This window comes from Portunus trituberculatus, chromosome 15 (assembly GCF_017591435.1).
Source record: "Portunus trituberculatus isolate SZX2019 chromosome 15, ASM1759143v1, whole genome shotgun sequence".
In the NCBI taxonomy this organism is placed as follows: domain Eukaryota; kingdom Metazoa; phylum Arthropoda; class Malacostraca; order Decapoda; family Portunidae; genus Portunus; species Portunus trituberculatus.
The window spans coordinates 14,853,629-14,873,628 of NC_059269.1; the positions used below are offsets into that span (position 1 = coordinate 14,853,629).

Here is a 20,000-nt window from a genome sequence, read left to right on the forward strand (position 1 = left end):
ATGCAAGTTGTTAATCATATTGTAAGAAGATTTGAGCTGACAATTTGATGGAGGAGGAGGAGGAGGAGGAGGAGGAGGAGGAGGAGGAGGAGGAGGAGGAGGAGGAGGAGGAGGAGAAGGAAGAGGAGGAGGAGAACAGCAGGATGCGGAGCAGGTAAGCCACAGGAGGCCCAAGGTTTGTTGGCTGAGCAGCAGAAAGGGAGAGTTGACGGACGGAGACAAACAATGAGAGGAAGGAATGAAGGAGAGAGAAAGGCATCGCCACCGCAGGATCTGGCCCAGTGACGAAAGCTTATACAAATTGAACAAACATCTCTTTCTTAATCTCCCCTAATAAAGTGTTGTGGTAAACCAATAACAAACACGAGAAGGGCGTTTGTTTTAGTTCACAATTTCAAACAAACATATCTTTTTTAATCTCCCCTAATGAAGTGTTGTGATCAACCATTAAGAAACAAGAGAAGGGCGTTTATTTTAGTTCACAATTTCTCAAACAAACATCTCTTTTTAATCTCCCCCAATACAGTGTTATATAAACCAATAACAAACACGAGAAGGGCGTTTATCTAAGTTCACAATTTCAAAAGTAGATGAGAGAGTAAACATGCTCATATGAATTGATGAAACATGTATACGTTTCTTAATCTCCCCAAAGCTGAAATGATGGAAAGATAACCAGTAGCATAAGACACATATTCTGGGCCATATTCTAGTACTTGTTGTGTATAATAATTTAATGAAGTTTTAAATGTTTACTCAAATCAAACAAGCATACATTTATTAATCCTCGGAAGCAGAGTGATATATAGATGACCAATAACATAAGAACACACTCTTCAGAACATAAATAAGATCATAATAGGCAAATACACCAAAACATAGGATATCCTGACCACTTAACCTCTTCAATACAGGGATGCATTTATACCTTGAGTTTTGGGTGTGATTAGACGATTCTATTCACATTAGGAAAGGTCTATGGAGGTCACAAGATTAATGGCCGGAGTCTTTACTATTTTAATCTCCACACAACATTTTGAAGCTGTATATGGAAACGCGGCATGGTACTGAAGGGGTTAAAACCAGTTGCCATTGTCATCTACATATACAACCTCTTCTTGAGACACACTAATATCTGAAACTTACAAATTTTAATCTATATCTTCTTAAATCTGAATTAATTTAAGTTACAAGTATGAGTTCTAAGTTATTGTCTGAGTAAAAGAACCAAGCTTAGCCCCTTCAATACTGGGACAAATTATACCTTAAGATTTGTGTACGATTAGACCCTTATATGTACATTAGGATTGGTCTATGGAGGTCAGAAGATTAATGGCCACAGTCTTCACTATTTCAATCCCTCACATAATAAGTTTCTGAAGCTGTATAAAATCACCAAATAGTAAGCAGAATAAATATGGAAACACGTCATAGTACTCAAAGGGTTATCCTACATCTTTCCAAATCTAAAATTGTCTAACCTACAATTCGTACGAGCTCTAACTTAACTTAACTTAATCTAACCTAACCTAACTACAATGTATCTGAAATTATCCAAGTTACAACCAATAGCATGAGTTCCAGCGTGTTCCTTGAGTAATAGAGATTGACTGAAACCATCCTTACCTTCCCAGGATGACGTACATGTTACCTGCACATCTTAAAACTAGGTTACGGCTTCATTCAAGGAGAGGAAGAGGGACGAGAGGGGAGGAAGGGAAAGAGGAAGGTGTAATAGGTCCTAAAAAGGCACGTTGATGTAAACACACCATCAGCCCGCGCCCCTGCAGTGCCTTATATAGCTTAGCGCCGTGAACAAAGACCTTCATGTGTAAAAGAAAATGAGGGAAAAAAAAAGAGGAAAAAAAAGCAAGGTAGGGCGGAGCAGGCAGGTGATTTTTCCCCCACCATCACACACACACACACACACACACACACACACACACACACACACACACACACACACGTCCTTTGTGATGTTGAATACCCGCATTCACTCACACTAATTCATTCACTTTCGTATTCTCTCTCTCTCTCTCTCTCTCTCTCTCTCTCTCTCTCTCTCTCTCTCTCTCTCTCTCTCCGTCAAAGCAATTTCCTTCCTCGCCATTATCTTCCCTAATGTCTTCCTCATCAGGCCTCCTCACGCCCTCCAGCCCTTCCCTTCCCTTGAGCCACTGTTGTTCCAGCCTTGACCATCTTAACATTGCGGTCACTGGTGTCACTCACTCTCCGCAGCATCACACCTTTCACTGCAGGCATTCTTGGTGGCGATAATATCATTCCCCGCTATTTATTCTATCCTTCTCGCATGAGTTGACATAAAAAGAGGTAAGCTGTGGATGAGTCTCAGTGTGCGGGGAGTGTTGACAAAAAGCGATCCATCTCACTAAACCAATGATGATTTATAATTCCTGCTGGATTCTTGTACAAAATCTTCACTGTTGTTTTTCTAATATGGGAGGTAAAATAATAAAAAAAGGAGGAAAGGAGGACGATGTTAGAAAGAGAGAGAGAGAGAGAGAGAGAGAGAGAGAGAGAGAGAGAGAGAGAGAGAGAGAGAGAGAGAGAGTCGCAGATATGACACGCAAGGGATCAAGCGGGAGAAAAATTGAAATGAAATGCAAATTGTTAAGCTGACAAGTTGAAGGAGAGAGAGAGAGAGAGAGAGAGAGAGAGAGAGAGAGAGAGAGAGAGAGAGAGAGAGAGAGAGAGCACAGACACCCAATACGTCGCAGAAATCGATAAACAGGACAGGCAAACGTTTTAATCAACTAAGCGACATCTCTCACTCTATCGTTCTCAGATGCACTGGTATCCATCTCCTGCAGAATAACACAGACTCCTTTCTAGCCCTACTCGTCCCTCTATCCAATTATTAATCTTCGTCTGTTTCTATTCTCCGTATTATTCGTCTATTTCTCTTCCTACTATTCGTCTGTTTCTCTTCCTACTACTCGTCTATTTCTCTCTTTACTATTCCTACTCGTCTATCTACCCAACTATCTTCATCTGTTTCTCTTCTTACCATTCGTCTGTTTCTCTCCTTACTATTCCTTACCCGTCTATCTACCCAGCATTAATCATCCTCTGTTTTCTCTTCATTCCAGCGAAATTTCTGAGCAAAAGGAGTTACATTTTCCTTACTTGCTGAGTGACGGTAGAGGAAAGCGTTGGGTCAGAGTTGACAGACTCCGGTGGTTCTGCAAGCTGTTACCTGGAGAGAGAAATAGAAGGTGTTAACTTGATAGGAAATAAGAAAAGAGGTGCAGAAAATTTGAGATACCAAAATACAAACCAGATGACGCAAAAGTGAAGGAAAGAGGAAATTGAATCACATGACAAGGAAAGAAAAGAATTCGAAGGAAGTGGAAAAGCAAAAAAAAATAACGAAACAAGAGAGAAAAAGCAGAAAATATGATTAGAGAAACAAACACCTCCGTGGTACAGTGGAACCATGCGTGCTTTGGTGTCCGAGGGGTCTCCAAGCGCACGGGTTCGAATCCTGTCCACGGTCTGAGTGTAGGTTGGGCTTCCTCACTCGGGGCAACGGTTTCCTAGCGGGTGGGCTTTGAGATAGGAGGTACCCCCAAAAAAACATCCCTTTTAGCCCATAAATTCCCGTGAAAACCCCACATGGTATAAAAAAAAAACATGAAAAAACAGAAAATGGAAACGAAGGAACGATTACACAAATATACAAGGATATGAAAAAGGACGAAACACGTAGAGAGACAGAGAGACAGAGAGAGATACAGAAAAAAAAAAAACACACACACACACACACCGTACAAATCTCCCAACTAATCAACTAACAGTGGATATGAAGGGGACACTTAAACAAGACACAAAGCAAAATTCATCAAGTTATGTAGTTCCTTCTGATTTTAAGTGATTGCTTCTTGATTGTGACGAGGAGGCGAGTGAGAGGATTAATGGAGAGAGCAAGAGGGAGAAAGAGAGGGAGAACAGGAGGGGAAGTGTGAAGAGGTTAGGGAGAGAGAGAGAGAGAGAGAGAGAGAGAGAGAGAGAGAGAGAGAGAGAGAGAGAGAGAGAGAGAGAGAGAGAGAGAGAGAGAGAGAGAGAGAGAGAGAGAGAGAGAGAGCAAAAGAGGGAAATGGACAAGATAAAAACAAGGGAGAGAAAAGACATTGAGAACGAAGAAAAGGAAGAGAAAGAGGAGAAGGAGGAAGAGGAAGAGGAAGAGGAGGAGGAGGAGGAGGAGAATAATTGAAGGAGCGGCTTGGAGAGATTGTGGAAGCGGAGACTCTCAAATAAGTCAACAAGCAATCCTGTCTCGGCTCAAACTTCGCACACACAAGACGAGTTAGCGTGGACCACGTTGGCTCTGGTTCTGGGCAGCGGTTCTTACGGCCTTTCCCGCCTCAATCTAGCCTCGTCTCGCCTTCCTCCCTGCTGGCGTTGTAAGGTTGTTTGGGGCTTGTTGGTCTTGTTCTCATCTCTCTCTCTCTCTCTCTCTCTCTCTCTCTCTCTCTCTTTTTTTTTTTTTTTTATTTAAACATAATTTATACAGAAGAACATGTACCCAAAGGCGCACTGTCGTGTGCTACCTATTCTAAGGGTACTACAATCTATTTCTCTACAATATTTACAAGACTTAAAAATAGATAATATACAAGATGGTCAGCATGTAAATGGAGCACTGTTCTTTTCACTTCACTAGCACTATTCACGCACTGCACTACACTGAGTGTCACGTCACAAAGAGTGTCAGAGGAGTTGGCAGTGTCTGTCTCCACTTATGTGCCATCAGTTTGACACTGTGTGTGTTCATCTCCTGGACGTGAGGCACCGCGGCCGTGAACAAGTTCCACATCCTGGAGACGCGTCCTGCGAAGGTGCGTTGATGCTGACACCCGTGGGATCGCGGCACCTCTACGGCGTCACCACCATTGAGCACCGTTCTCGTGCTCCGTGCGGTGACTCTCAGAGGATGACGCAGCCCTGCCAGATGTGGCACTCTTTGCACCTGTGCCTTATGGAACACTACGATTGCCGCCACATCTCTGCGGTGTTCCAGTGAATCAAGAGGACGCTCAGGCTCTGGGTGAGGTGGTATTGCAGCATCTACTAGCCGTATGGCGCGGCGTTGGATGCTGTCCAGTCTCCTTCTGTGTGTGGCGGCACAGGACATCCAGGAGAGAGCTGCGTACTCAAGGTGGGGCCGCACCTGTGCCTTGTACAGCAGCAGTCTCCCTTCCTGTCGAGGAAACTGGCGATCCTTCTGAGAGCGGAGATCCTGTGAGAGGCTTTCTTGGCAATGGTTTTGACATGGCTGTCAAACCTCAGCCCTCGATCCACCTCCACTCCAAGTATCTTGACGTCATCTTGGAGTGGGAGAGCAGCAGCGCCAAAAGACAACTTTCCTGCCATTGCTGCCATGGCGGCTGGGGACCGAGAGACAACCATTGCCTGTGTCTTCTCCGGCGCGAATGTCACTTGCCAGCGAGCACCCCACTCCTCTATCACTCGTAGCTGCTGATTGATGGCCTCAGCAGCCCGCCCACTGTCCTGGCGTGGATAGGTATAGGAGAGGGTGCAGTCATCAGCATAGGCCTTGACTCCTGGCAGTAGCTGGAGAAGATCATCCACGTAGATATTCCACAGGAGTGGGCCAAGAATTGAACCCTGTGGCACTGATGCCTCCACAGGCAGGGACTCAGATGTTTGCCCGTTGACAACCACCTTGAGGCTTCTGTCCTGCAGGTAATTTCCCAGGAGTCGTAGCAAGCCACCCTGGATGCCTTTAGCACGAAGCTTTTCCAGTAATCCGTTGTGCCATACTTTATCAAAAGCTCCAGCTATGTCCAAAGCAACCACTATAGTGTCCTTGCCGTCGTCGAGGGCGTCCTGCCACTGCCTGGTGAGAAGCATCATTAGGTCGGAGGTTGACCTTCCAGGTCTGAACCCAAACTGTTGGTCTGAGAGGAGGGCATTGTCCTTGAGATGGCTACACACCACCTCTGCCACGACCCTCTCAAACACTTTACCCACCACTGACAACAGGGATATGGGTCTGTAGTTTTTTGGGTCCGTCCTGAGCTTTTTGTGTACGGAACTACTCGAGCCTCCTTCCACACTGAAGGCCAGACGTTTTCCCGTACACAAGTTGTGAAGACTTGGGTGAGAGGGGCAGCCAGTTCCTGGGAGCATCGCTTCAGCAGGTGCGGGCTGATGTCATCAGGGCCGGTAGCTTTCTGTGTGTCCAGCCCCCGCAATAATCGCTTCACCTGCTGATGCGTCACCTCCACCATGGTGACAGTCTTCTCACATTGCTGGACCAGCTGAGGCGGTGGCTGCTGTGGATTCCCCACCTTCATTTTTCCAGCAAACAAGGAAGCCAGCAACTGTGCTCTCTCTCTCTCTCTGTTTCCTTCCTGCCTTTCCATATATTCTTTTTTCCTTCTTTTACCGTTTTATTTTATGTCCCTTCCTTCTTTCTCTGCATTCATTCCTTTTCTCTCTCTCTCTCTCTCTCTCTCTCTCTCTCTCTCTCTCTCTCTCTCTCTCTCTCTCTCTCTCTCTCTCTCTGGTTCCTTCCTCCCTTTCCATATATTCTTTCTTCCTTTTTTTTACCATCTTATTTTATGTCCTTTCCTTCTTTCCCTGCATTCATTCCTTCTCTCTCTCTCTCTCTCTCTCTCTCTCTCTCTCTCTCTCTCTCTCTCTCTCTCTCTCTCTCACCCTTCCTCTCCCCTACACAGCGTTGATGAATACTCAAATAAACGCCGGGCCTTTAAAACCAATCCCGATTTTGGTGGGTCGATAATCTGACCGGAGGGAGACGAGAGAAAGCAGATGATTGGCTATCTGTGTTCATACGGCCACCAATAGGGAGGGAGGGAGGGAGAGAGAGGGAGAGGGGAGCCAGGGAAAGAAATCAGACCTTGTAATTATAGTATCAGTAACCTCCATGTGTGTGTGTGTGTGTGTGTGTGTGTGTGTGTGTGTGTGTGTGTGTGTGTGTGTGTGTGTGTGTGTGAAGGTGACCAAGCTGTGTGTATGTCACATAAAAACGGGTATTTTTCATTCAATTTTACGGTTTAGAATTGTTTATGTATCCTTCAGGTGGCAAGAAAAAAACATGGATTATCACGTACAGCCATCATACACAACATACTGCCTCATATAATCACATGCAAGTACCGTATCTGCACACGCACACGTATACACACACACACACACACACACACACACACACACACACACACACACACACAGTTTTTTTTCATTTTTTATGTTTGGATATGTAACTCCGTCGACTTATCGTAAGGAGATCGAGGAGGAGGAGGAGGAGGAGGAGGAGGAGGAGGAGGAGGAGGAGGAGGAGGAGGAGGAGGAGAAGGAGGAGAAGGAGAAGGAGGAAGAGGTGGAGGAGGAGGAGGAGGAGGAGGAGGAGGAGGAGGAGGAGGAGGAGGAGGAGGAGGAGAAAATAAAAAAAAAACATATCGTAAGAAAAAGCATACAACAACAACATCAACAACAACAAAAACACCACCACTACCACCACCACCATCAACAACAACAACAACAACGTCCTCACCACCACCACCACCACCACCACAAGAGCAACCACCAATAACATCAAAAGAAGTAGCAAACTCCCCCAATCATTACCACCACCACAATGACAACCCGACACAACCAGAGTCACGGCAATAAGTCATCGTCGCCGCGGCACTAAAGCCCTCCTGTCACTGCACCAGCCCCGCAGTCACGTTACAGATCGCCGAGGACAAGGTCGCTCTGGAGCCTCGAATGCCTCGCTGGCTGGCTGGCTGGCTGGCTGACTGGCTCGCTCGCTGGTCGCTCCCTCCCCTCACGTCACGCTTTCTACCGCTGACTTTGGCTAACGCGATCACTCACCCACCACCCGCAGGCCTGTCTCGCCACAACACACGCCCTGGAGCGGTGCGGGGGACGTGATCAGAACACACCCACACACTCATACACTCACACATACGTACATTAAAGGTGTCAATGAGTTTTTGTTGTTCTTAAGAATGAGGGAAAGAAAGGAAGCAAGGTTAGTAGTAAATTGAGACAGTGTAGAGGATATTGATTGATTATGTAATATCATTGAGGGAAACTGACAAGGATCGATATTGCCAGTGCTAGTCTAGTGGTTATAAGGCTTATTGATGCGATATGGTCGGGCAGAATTATGTGGTATTACGCACACGCTATCATGCAGTTAACGACATGCTTTCAGTTAAGAGCGGTATTGACAAAAGGGGACGGTTGAGGTAAATGTTATGGTGAAAAGATTAAAGTTAGTGGTGGAGAAAAGGCTTCATCCGATGTATATCATAGACAGCTGTGGGTATAATGATAATGTTCTTAGGCCATGTTCGTTATAGTTCATGATATATTAAGCGAAATCTATCTACTGCATTTGAGAGTTCATTAGAGTCAATCAATCACTCAATCACATTAGAAGCATTTAGAAGCATATCCTGTATACTGCTAAATTGACGTGAGTGTGTGTGTGTGTGTGTGTGTGTGTGTGTGTGTGTGTGTGTGTGTGTGTGTGTGTGTGTGTGTGTGTGTGTGTCCTTGGTGACCTCAGTGCAGTTTTTTTTTTTTTTTTTACAATGAAGGAGATACACTGCTGGCGGGAGAGGAGACGGCTTGACAAGGGAAAGGAAAAAAGAAGACGAAGAAACATGAAAGTCAGGAGCCGTGTCTTTGCATAAACAGGTGTGAAACATAAGATCTGCATGTGTGTGTGTGTGTGTGTGTGTGTGTGTGTGTGTGTGTGTGTCAGGTGGTTCCCCCGGGTGGGCTGTGGCTGACTGATGTGGCTCTTCCCGTCCCGGTGGCTGAGTGCATCCTATCCTCATGTGTCGCTTCCTGGCAGGTGGTGACGCTTGCCTCATCCGTCGCTTCCTGCCAACGCCATCGCCGCCACCGCCACTGCCGCCCCCGCTAACGCCGCCCGTCCCGCCTATGCCCGCCATGTGCCCGCCCTCTGCCCCGGACGTGAGGTCGAGGGATAAGTATAATCTCCCTTTAACTCGTTCCTCCTCCTCCTCCTCCTCCTCCTCTTTTATTCCGCCACTCTCGTCTAGTTATTCCTTTTGGCCTGTCAATTGTGTAAGTCATTAGTCTCTCTCTCTCTCTCTCTCTCTCTCTCTCTCTCTCTCTCTCTCTCTCTCTCTCTCTCTCTCTCTCTCTCTCTCTCTGCCACCATCTCATTTGTGTTTCCGTATCCTTTTTATCTTTTTTCCTCTATTTTTTCCTCCTGCATCCTCACCGTGTTTCCTTCGTCTCTCTCTCTCTCTCTCTCTCTCTCTCTCTCTCTCTCTCTCTCTCTCTCTCTCTCTCTCTCTCTCTTCTTCAATCTCGTCCACCTTCCCTCCCTCCTCTCCCACACCCCACCTCTCTTTCTCTCCCTCTATCGACCGCTTCCTAACACGCAAAGATTTACTACCATTTAGTTTGGCAACGAGCAAACTTCCGACTCTTGCTATGAGAACCAGAGTTAATAAAGGAATTCCTGTATGTGTTGCAAGAATTTCTGGCCACTGCTACGAGGGGGGTTCTAAAACTCCTTGGAAAAATTTCACACCCTCTTCCTTCCTTCTCTCTCTCTCTCTCTCTCTCTCTCTCTCTCTGACTGTTGTCGTGGAATATATACTTTTAACATATTTACACGTAATTTTGATGGTAAAGTATTAAATTAGTTTTCTTATCCTCTCATTATTTCTTTTTATAATCATCGTATTTATCATCATCATCGCCAGCGTGGTCGTTATCGTCACCATCAAGAATTCTCCAGCAGAACAAAGGCCTCAACTACTAGTGCCAAGCTACTCCACTCTCCGTCGACAGTGAAGGAGCGCGAGGTTCAAGGCTGGGAGGGTAGAGCCAATACCTGCCACTTTAGCTCAGGGTGTCTTAGCTGGGGGACACATTAAATCTACTTCCTTTCGTTGGACTGGCCTCGTATAGTTGCATCTTTGTAGTTTTGGTGGAGAAAACAAGCTGATGGAAGAAGATTGAGGGGAACACCAGGGAGTGAGACAAAGGGATGGAATGGTGTTAGAATTGCATAGAATGGTAGTCACAAGTGAAGATGAAAGAGATAACAGTAGGAGAGGACGAAATATGATGATTATTATAGTCTGTTCATTCTAAAGTGGCTCCTGGAGATGATATAACTGATTGTGTGAATAATACTTGCTTTCTGTTGATTAAGACACATCACAAGGATATCATACAGTTTTCCTCAAGATCTAACAACCACGCAATCCTCCGAGACACCATTTAGACTGAGACCGAGGAGCCACTTTAGACTATAGACAACAAAAGGCTCCTCACAGAAACAAGGTAAGGTTTCAATGCACACATCATTATCATTATCAGTGGAGGGTATACAAGGAAGCCAGAGAGGGAAAAGACAAGCTATAGGGATTCCATTTCTACTGATTCTAGGAAGAGAATCAAACCTCTGCGTCCAGTCACGTGCTCTGAATAAAAAACTCAACAGTCTATCCCACTCACGAGCTTTACGAGTGTTCCCTTTAGCTTGTACAGTCATATAACCGCATCAGTTCCTGCACGTTTTGTCAGGCTCCAAATCTCCCTCTTGTGAGTCCCGTGGCGTCCCTCCCGTTCGTCCTCCAGCCCTGAGCAAATGCAAAGCGTAACTTGCAGTGTGGGGGAAGCTTACGACTATTGGAAACGAGGAGTACATGCCAAGCAGAACATCATTGGGAAGTGAACGCAAGTCTGAATATTAGAATGTAAGTTTGCTTTTTCTTATATAACTTACTGCAGATTCTTATGGTTTGTCGAAAATACCTCCCCACTATATACCAAAAACTAGAGAAATATATAGTTGAAACGTCGAATAAATAATAAAAATGATAGAAGAGGAGGAGGAAGAAAAAAGAACAACAAAAGAAACCACACTCTATTCAACACACACACACACACACACACACACACACACACACACACACACACACACACACACACACACACACAGCACAATATTCTAAAAGCTTTACACCAGATACCAATACAAAACACACAAGAGAGAGAGAGAGAGAAGAGAGACTGAAACACACACCCACATCCACCCACCCACCCACACGCGCACACACCCACACAGCCTCATGACAAAACATCTCACAGCCTTCTTCCATCGAACCAGAGCAATGCAACAACAATACCCACCAGCAGCGGGTCTCACTGGCTCTTGATTCCCTCTACAAGCCCGCATGAGGATCCCAGTGCTGCCAAAAATAACCCAGAGTACCACATAAATAGCTGCGTCTCTCCCCTTCAATGTACTCCCCTCTTGAGCCCTTCTTCGTCTCCCCTCACTGTAGTACCCTCCTTCCTCACTCTCTCCCTTCGTCTTCCATAGATTACCCCTCGTCCTTTCCCCTCTCTCTTCCTCCTTGCCCTCTATGCTTATCCCTTTCCCTGTTTTACGTACTCCCTTGTTCTCCTCGTCCCCTCAATCCCAGGTAAGCTTCCTATTTTGAAGAAGGTTGTTCTATCAGGATTTTAGATAACTTCAAAGGTCGATTTTGGTGTATTATGTATGTGTACGTCTCTCTCTCTCTCTCTCTCTCTCTCTCTCTCTCTCTCTCTCTCTCTCTCTCTCTCTCTAGTATTATGGAGCTTTACCAGAAGACCAGTGTTCCCTCCCCTCCACCATTATTCCTTCTTATGAGCTACCGCCTCTCTCTCTCTCTCTCTCTCTCTCTCTCTCTCTCTCTCTCTCTCTCTCTCTCTCTCTCTCTCTCTCTCTCTCTCTCTCTCTCGACGATGATAATAATAAGAACGCAAGAATGTCCCAGGTGTCATGTTTGTCAGAAATCTTGTTTGTGACTTTGCTAATTACTACGAGAGGGAGGGAGGGAGTAAAGCTTTGGGCAGGGACAAGGGAGGAGAAAGGGAAGGAAGGGAGGCTTGATGGATGGCCGGGGAAAAGGAGAGAAGGGAGAATAGCAAGAGAGAGGGAACAGGGAGAGAATAACTGCCTTGGCTGAGATAAAGGAGGAAGAGAAAGACGTGGATAGATGAAGGGATACGAACGAGGGAGGGAAGATAATTGAAACTAAGATGCTGGATAATCATGAAAGGTGACGGTAAGAAAGAAGGGATGATAATGAAGAGAGAGAGAGAGAGAGAGAGAGTACAGTGGAACCATGCGTGCTTTGGGGTCCGAGGGGTCTCCAAGCGCACGGGTTCGAATCCTATCTACGGTCCACGTGTAGGTTGGGCTTCCTCACTCGGGGCAACGGTTTCCTAGCGGGTGGGCTTTGAGATAGGAGGTACCCCAAAAAAGTACCCCCCTTTAGCTTATAAATTCCCGTGAAAAGCCCATATGGTATAAATAATAAAGAGAGAGAGAGAGAGAGAGAGAGAGAGAGAGAGAATTCATTAACAAAACATCTACGTACCTCTAAATTTTTAACACGTCATTAACAGAACAATATACACACAAACATTCTATTTAATGGTAATCAGCACAAAACTATATAATCGTTGTTAGTTCACGTGAATATGTACTGCACAACAATCACCAAACAGGAACCAAAATGTGTCGCCATTAGTGTATAACAACGACCACGACAACAACAACAACAACAACAACAACAACAACAACAACAACAACAACAACAACAAAAAACAACAATAATGAAAACAAAAACAATAATAATAATAATAATAATAATAATAATAATAATAATAATAATAATAATAATAATAATGACAACAACAACAACAATAATAATAACAACACCACCAACCACCACAACAACAACAACAACAACAACAACAACAACAACAATAATTATAATGACAATACCACCACCACCACCACCACCACCACCACCACCACCACTAACAACAACAACAACAACAACAACAACAACAACAATTATAATAACAACACCACCATCATCACCACCACTAACAACAACAACAACAACAACAACAACAACAACAAAATCAAAAGGCACCAAAAAAGCAAACCAAAACAGCAACAAACTACAAAATAATAAAAAAAAAACTGAAATGAATGATAACCAGAACAAAAATAACACAATAATCGAACAAAAACAATACCCAACTAAAGAAATAATGAGCAATATAATACAAATAACAATAACAACTTTCACTAAAAAACAACGTGAAATCTCTTAACCCCTTCAATACCATAACGCATTTCCACATTCATTCTGGTTAATATTACGTGATTTTAGACAGCTTCAGGAAATTATGGGGGGATTAAAATAGTGAAGACTGGCTATTAATCTTTTGACCTCCATAGACCCTTCTTAATGTAAAGAAAATCGTGGTGGGGATTGAAATAGTGAAGACTCTGGCCATCAATCTTCTTACCTCCATAGACCCTTCCTAATGTAAATAAAATCGTCTAATCATACCCAAACTCAAGGTAAAATGCGTCCCAGTTCTGAAGGAGTTAGCAAAAGCAATTACATTAAAAGAAATAATAATAAACTCAACTTTTAACCCTTCAATACTGAGACACATTTTACTTTGATTTTTGGGTACGATTAGATGATTTTATTGACATTAGGAAGGGTTTATGGAGGTCAGAAAATTAATGGCCACAGTCTTCACTATTTTATTCCACCACATGAGTTTCTGAAGCTGTTAGAAATGACAAAATAGTAGCCAGAATGAATATGAAAACGCGTCATGGTGCTGAAGAGGATAATAACAAAAAACAATACAAAATAACAATTACTGTCATCACCAGCAGCAATACGCAATACATACATCTCGTTGGTACAAATGAATGCAAACTTTCGACAGCTTTTTAATAATAATTCACGCACAGTCGTAATCTCAGTAAGCACGTGTGAATTACAGTCATTTCACCGAGCTATTAATTATCACCCCGTCCCTTCCTGCCACGTTCCTCTCTGTCCCGTCCCTGTTACCTCTCTTTCTGCAACGTTTTGTCCTGTTCCGTCTTCTTTCCTATCATATCCCGGAGCGTGTGGTGTTGTGTCGTGCCTCGCCGTGCAATGCAATGACGTGCAGTGGTATGAGTATTAACAACTGCAACGATTCAAAGTTACAAGAGTACAGGCAACTTACGTGTGTGTGTGTGTGTGTGTGTGTGTGTGTGTGTGTGTGTGTGTGTGTGTGTGTGTGTGTGTGTGTGTGTGTGTGAGAGAGAGAGAGAGAGAGAGAGAGAGAGAGAGAGAGAGAGAGAGAGAGAGAGAGAGAATAATATCCCCAGAGGAAAGAGAAGCAATAGAACCAGGGAAAGGGAGCAGGAGAGGGAAGAGAGGAAGGCAAGGAGAATGGAGGGAAGGGTAACAAGAGGAGGGACATTGGAACACAGGTAAGAGAAACACTATACAGGTGTGTGACAAGCTTACCTGCTTCAGAAGATTGACTATATTATGAATTCCATGTACTACGAGTTTAAGAAAGGAGGAGGAGGAGGAGGAAGAGGAGGAGAAAGAGAAGGAGGAGGAGGAGGAGGAAAGAGAATAAATAGCCACACTTAAGTTGAAAGGCAGATGGAGAGAGCTAGATCGACTTTCTTGAGAGTACGAAAGGAAAGTTCAGAAAAGGACAACAAGGGAAAAAAAATGTCATTGGTGGCCGGGAAGGGAAATAACAGTAAAAAATAATGAGATAGATAAATTAATAAATAGATGTAAAAGGTAAGCGAGCCTCGTGAATAATGAATGAAGCCTGAGAAGTGAACATACAGACGAGAAATTGCCAGTTAATTAAATCATATAAGTTCTCTCTCTCTCTCTCTCTCTCTCTCTCTCTCTCTCTCTCTCTCTCTCTCTCTCTCTCTCTCTCTCTCTCTCTATCTATCTATCTATCTATCTATCTAACTATCTATCTACCTACCTATGTATCTATCTATCTCTCTCTTTATCTATCCATCTATCTATCTATTTATCTATCAATCTATCTATCTACCTATCCCTCTATCTATGTATCTATCTTCTTTTCCTTTTATTATTTTACATTATTTTCCCTCAAACATAATATTTTCCTCACGTAACACTCAAGTACCAACCTATGCCTCATTTTTCCCCCTTTCTCTCTCTCTTAACACATACAAAACTCAAGGTAAGCTTAAACAGTGCAAACATCAAGGAGTCCTGAGTCTTAAGGCCGCGTCGTGTGCCGGAGGACTGGTTGTGAGAGATGTGGGCGAGTGAGGCAGGTGTGTCTGAGTGCGTGGTGCGTCAGTAATGAATGCCTGCAGACCTCAATATCGAGAGGAAGGCAGGGAGGGGACGCGGAGAGCTGTGCCAGTTGCGAGGGTGTTGCTGCCTTGTTGCTTATGATTTAGCCATTCTGTGCGGTGGTGTGGCTGTGTTGTGCTGTGCTGGTGACTTGAGCCGTGTGTGTGTGTGTGTGTGTGTGTGTGTGTGTGTGTGTGTGTGTGTGTGTGTGTGTGTGTGGAGTGGTAGGTTATGGATTTGTTTCTGTTTGTTTGTCCATATCACCGGCTCTCTCTCTCTCTCTCTCTCTCTCTCTCTCTCTCTCTCTCTCTCTCTCTCTCTCTCTCTCTCTCAGCATGTCTATCTGTCTGTTTTGCACATTGGAAACCTTTTTTCAACTATTTCAAAAAAGTTACTTATACTCCTAATTTACAATGCATCATACACAACAACGTTTACTATTCTCTCTCTCTCTCTCTCTCTCTCTCTCTCTCTACGGTAACCAAAACCCCGTGCTCAACATGGAAATAATACGTCACATTTATTGCCATTCTTTAGCCGTCAAGCTGAGGACTGATGCTGCTTCTAAACCCCGCCTGTCGCTGCGCTTCTATTTTTCATCTCTCTGTGATCGTAGCTTTTTGCCCTGTCTGTTTTTTAATGCTGTTTCAATACGTATTTTTGCTGCATGATTCTTTTTTTTTTTTCATCTGTAATTTTATATTTGTGATTGTATTCTATTTTCTCTTTTTTTGGTTTATTTTTTTTTTTCCGAGTTCCTTTGCTAGCCTCTTCGTCTTTTCATCAGGATTATTCTTTCTTCCTTTTTCTTTTCTTTTTTTTTCTTTTCGCTTTCTTTTATTTAGCAACCGATAAAGTATTGTTTTCTTGAGGAATAGTTTCAATGATTACTTATTTCTCGTCTCTCTCTCTCTCTCTCTCTCTCTCTCTCTCTCTCTCTCTCTCTCTCTCTCTCTCTCTCTCTCTCTCTCTTACCTATCTATCTATCTAGCTATCTATCTATCTCGCACGCAAGGAATGGCAGCAGAAAGTCAAAGTCATACAGAGCTAAAGAAACTAATAATAATAACTATCTACACACTCAAACAAGCCCCTTATGTTCTCCCACCACGAGAAGGAACAGCAATACCTTCTCTCCACTTTGCATACAAACCAAACACAACAGATGCAGTCACATGAGTAATGGCGAAGATAAAGCCGCGTTACTGCCACGAGGGAAAGAATGGAGGCCGTAAAACAAAAAAGGCGGAAACTCGACAGGAATTTACATACGCTCACCTTATCGTTAAGCGGCACGCAGAAGTACGTCACAGGGTAAGGCGATAAGAGATAAGAGAATGATATATTGCAATGCCTTTTCACCACCTCAGCAATATGGCGTGATGCAAAGCTGGACTGCGAGGGAAATCAAGGTAAAAAAGGTTGGTTTGAGGAAAGGAAAACATTAAAAGATGAAAGTGAAAGAACAGTGATAAGAGGATACGAAGAAAACACACCTTTGTGAAAATAAAGAAAGGAAAATTATAGAAAAAGACGAAACTAAAGGAAAAAACGTAAGAAAAAGATTGAATACGACCAAAAGAAAAGAAAAGAAGGGAAAGCAAGGAAAACAAACTAGATAATCATGGACGAACATAAAAGGAAAAAGGAAAAAGAAAAGAAAAAGGAAAACAAGAATAGAAAAGGAACCATTATGTAATCACCCCTATCAAAAAAAAACACACGAAATCACCAAATAGACATATCACACCAGAATCACAGGACTACGCTACAAAAAAACTGTAAAAAAGGGAGAAAAAAACTACAAAACCTGCAATCGTTGAGACAAAGCAAAGCAGCACAGCGCCATAAGGGAAAGGGAGACAGAACGTAACAAAAAGCAAAGCAGAAAGAAGGAAGGATGATGAGCAGACGCTGAAATGAGACAGGAAATCAACAAAACACAACGACCTGACGAGACAGCACACAAAGGAAATAAAAAACATTATCTTTACACCACGTCAACAGATGGTGCTCGCGATGACAGAGAGAGAGAGAGAGAGAGAGAGAGAGAGAGAGAGAGAGAGAGAGAGAGAGAGAGAGAGAGAGAGAGCATTTGGTGACGTGACTGAACGCGAGATAAAGCAAAAAGAGACAGAAAACAGGAAGAAGTAGCGTGAAAGACACTAAAAACAGATGAAAATACGCTTCAGAGAGAGAGAGAGAGAGAGAGAGAGAGACAGACAGACAGAGACAAACACAGCTTCAGTCCAACCTCGATCTGGGCTATAGTGTGAGTGCTTGCGTGGTCTACTGTCACTGAGGTAATCTTGGGCAAGGCAGCTCGAAGCCCCTCAGACGGCGACCATTTCACGCGCCGTCGAATGGTAAAAAAATGACCCACGTGGCTCCCATGCAACCGTGGCCGCTGGGAGAAGCAAGGCAAGCGGTGTGTGTGTGTGTGTGGAAGGGTAAGGGAGAAGGAGGCAAGGGAGAGGAGCTTCTTGTGGGGAATATTGGGACGAATACTCTTTGTTTTCGCAGGTCTCTCTCTCTCTCTCTCTCTCTCTCTCTCTCTCTCTCTCTCTCTCTCTCTCTCTCTCTCTGAAAACTAACAACTCCTCCTTCTCAATCCTTGCCATTTTTTCTCCTTGGTCTTTTTATATGTTCCCTTTTGCTACTGTTCCCCGTCTCTCTCTGTCGGCGTCCCACAGACACCTGCACGGGTGGGTGTGGCCCCGTCAGCACCTGCCTTTCCTCACAGCTGCGGGACGCGTCAATATCACGCCGCTCGCGATTTCCATACATTTACTGCAAGGGTGTGGAAGGGACGGGGAGGAAAGGGAAGGGAAGGGAAAAGGGGAAAAAGGGAGGCAGTGGAAAAACGAGGGGACGGACGTGTGCTCGAGTACTAGGGTGGGGGAAAATTGAGGGAAAAAGTAGAGAATTGCCTCATACAAAGAAAACAGAAAAAAAATATTAAAAAAGATAGAAATGGAAGGAATGTAAACGATTGCTTAGTACATGAGGGGAAAATGTGTTAAGAGGGGAAAAATATTAATAATAGTAAGAAAAACGTAAATGCAAGGGAAATTTAAGACTACTATGAGCACGGGAGGTAGAAACAATGGAGGAAACGAAACTGGTGAAAAAAAGAGCTTCCCACAGAGAGAGAGAGAGAGAGAGAGAGAGAGAGAGATGTGGGGGGGGAGAGTCGGTACTTGAGGACTGAAAGGATGGTAATGAAAGGTAAACGGAGACAAAAAAAAAAGGGAAAAATACAAAAAATAAGGAAGGAACAGAAAATAAAAAAAAATTATATAAAGAAGAGAGAGAGAGAGAGAGAGAGAGAGAGAGAGAGAGAGAGAGAGTACAGACAGACGGATTGAGCGAAGGGAGAGGAGAAAAGGGAAAGGGAAGGGAGAGTAACGATAGGAGGGGAGCTAAAATACATAATTTATCACCAGCCTGAACCCAATGGGAGTCTGGGCACATTGGACACACGCTACTCCTACCCCCCCCTACACCTCCCCATACACCTCCCCATACACCTCCCCATACAAGCCCATATCTCCCTTCTCTCAACTAATCCCCATAAACCCATTCCATACACTACTCCATGAACCCATCCCCAATACACACCAATATGCTTTATCTGTATATTTTTCCCCTAAACCCCCCCTCCTCCCATACACCTCCCTATGTCTCTCCATATCCCCATGCACTTAACTATCCCCTTCTCCCATATCCCCCTATCATGTCTTCCCTTACATCATTCCTCCTGAACGCCTTCCTATACGTAACTATCCCTCTCCCTCCCTCTAATCAGTACGTCACTTCCCCTCGTCACACCCCTACACGTGCCTTCCCTCCCCTTTCCTCCCGTCTCCCTCCCCTTCCAGAGTCCTTCGTCCTTCTCGTCTCATTAAACGCTGCGTCTCTTTCGTCTCTCCCTACGCAAGTTCCTCTCCCTTCCCTCTATTTCTTCTCCTTTCCCTTGCCATGTCTAAAGCGTTCTCTCTCTTTTCCCTTTGCAGCGGGTCTTACTCGTCCACCAGGTCTCTGTAAGCTTAGCACAGTACGCTCAGCCCTCCCGGCGACAGTGTGCAATAGACAGCAGCAGTAGACGCAAGGAATTTTTATCGCTGGTTGGTTAATATGATGGAAACACAGAGTATGATATGACAGTAACCGTGGAGGGAGTAGCGATGATAGCAGTAGGATAGCAACAGAAACTAGAAACAACAGTAACTACGACGACTGTTACGTTTTAGACTAGCATACTGACTCTACCACCACCATCGCCACCAGTACCCCCACAAAAAGCTGCAATAAAATGTGCAGAGTCAAAGGGAGAGCAACAGTGGTGGGAGTAGCAATGACAGTGGTAGAATAGCAACAGAAACTAACAACAACAACAACTACGACTACTATTACGTTTTGGACTAGCATGCTAACTCTACCACCACCATCGCCACCAGTACCACCATAAAAAAAGCAGCAATAACAACAGCATGAGCTAAAAATGAACAAAAAAGCAGGGAGGAAATTATACAAAGACCAATATCGATCTACTGCCGCTGAGGGAGGAGGACGAACGCTGCTTGGTTGCTCCCCCTTCACCCCATCCACCCCACCCACGCCCCGCCCCGCCAAGACCCTCCACGCCTCTCCCAGCCCTGTCCGCCAGCCACTCCCCTTTGCTTCCTGCTGCCTAATTATTGCACATCTTGCCGCACTGTCTTGAGCCGCAATTATATGCACACATTTCAGTACGAGTTTTCT

At 44.4% G+C, this 20,000-nt stretch overlaps 1 long non-coding RNA gene across 1 annotated transcript in view; it reads right to left on the reverse strand.

Annotated features, from left to right (window-relative positions):
• Window positions 1–2,950: 2,950 nt before the first annotated feature.
• Window positions 2,951–20,000, reverse strand: part of LOC123503934 — an 81,109-nt gene continuing 64,059 nt past the window's right edge. Inside the window, exon 3 of the long non-coding RNA XR_006674651.1 lies at window positions 2,951–3,217. This is a non-coding gene — a long non-coding RNA (uncharacterized LOC123503934). The remainder of the gene's footprint in view (window positions 3,218–20,000) is intronic.